The sequence below is a fragment of the Etheostoma spectabile genome, chromosome 13 (genome assembly GCF_008692095.1).
Source record: "Etheostoma spectabile isolate EspeVRDwgs_2016 chromosome 13, UIUC_Espe_1.0, whole genome shotgun sequence".
In the NCBI taxonomy this organism is placed as follows: Eukaryota; Metazoa; Chordata; class Actinopteri; order Perciformes; family Percidae; genus Etheostoma; species Etheostoma spectabile.
The window spans coordinates 8,036,522-8,037,631 of record NC_045745.1 but is presented as its reverse complement, the minus strand read 5'-3'; the positions used below and the strand labels follow the sequence as shown (position 1 = coordinate 8,037,631).

The 1,110-nt window shown below is 43.5% G+C and overlaps 1 protein-coding gene across 6 annotated transcripts in view; it reads right to left on the bottom strand.

Moving 5' to 3' along the window:
• The window catches only part of nrip1b (nuclear receptor interacting protein 1b), a 49,577-nt gene that overhangs the window by 10,350 nt on the left and 38,117 nt on the right, over nucleotides 1-1,110 (bottom strand). The window lies entirely within an intron of this gene.

The window sequence follows — 1,110 nt, the reverse complement described above, 5'->3', positions numbered from 1 at the left end:
AGAGAGAGAGCGCATGGAGGAATTCATGCACACTGATGAGTCATCTAAGCGGTTCAGGGACCAGCTGACTGGCAGAAGACCCAGGCAAAGTAGCCAGTGCAATGATAATATCACTGCACTGTATCAGAGACATGAACAGTCTTTTCCCCCAACTTACATGCCCAGGCGTGCATGGATGTACAAAAATGTTTGTGTCCCTAGTAAATATTTGTGTGCCATTTGGAAGACCCACCCAAGGGCCATTTCCTGAGTGGCTGAGAATTAGTGCATCAATTAAAACACACATATACACACACACACTTTCTTAATGAGCCGTGGCCGCCATCAATCTATACCTTGTTCATTTCTATTGGGCTCTGAGGTAATCTTCAGCTTATATCGCTTGTCCAAAATGGTGCTCATTTCCCTCTCCATTTTCCATTTGTATACACTAGTGCTGGAAATAGGAACAGATGATTGCCCCATGGCCGCCACGCCAAAAGGCAGATCTAGGCTCTTGAAACAGACTGCAGTGGTGATGTCTGAGGGAAATGGGCCACTTTGCAATTGAGATCAAATGTCCCACTGTCAGGCTGCCCTGAAAGCTGGATAAAACCAGCTAAACAACATCGCCTTTAAATGAATCATTTCCATAATATCCTTGGCATCAGACCTGAGAAGGCTATATTGCAATGAGTCAGCAAGATGTCTGCCTTTATTGGGTTAAAAGAGAACTGCTTTTCCTCTTTTAACGAAGCAATTTGGGATGGTTTGGAGTAATATGGTGTGTGACAGAGGTCTAAGTGACGGGAAAAGAAGAGGACATATCTCTGTTTCCATTTTTCCTTTCATAATGCTCCCCTTGACCTACTTTCTATTTTTTAAATCATCCTAATGCTTGCTCTGAGTGAGGTTGGAGAACAATATTACAGGGTACAATGGGTTATGAAGGGACATTCCATTAGAATCATTAAAAACCCTAATTGTATTTTACTTAAAGGAACACGCCACTGTTTATTGAAATAGGGCTTATCTCGGTCTCTCCTAGCTTGAGATACGTGGGCCAACGCATTTTTTGTCTCAGTGCATGCATTGTTTCAGTCTGGTGCAACACTGGCAGCGCCGCCGCTA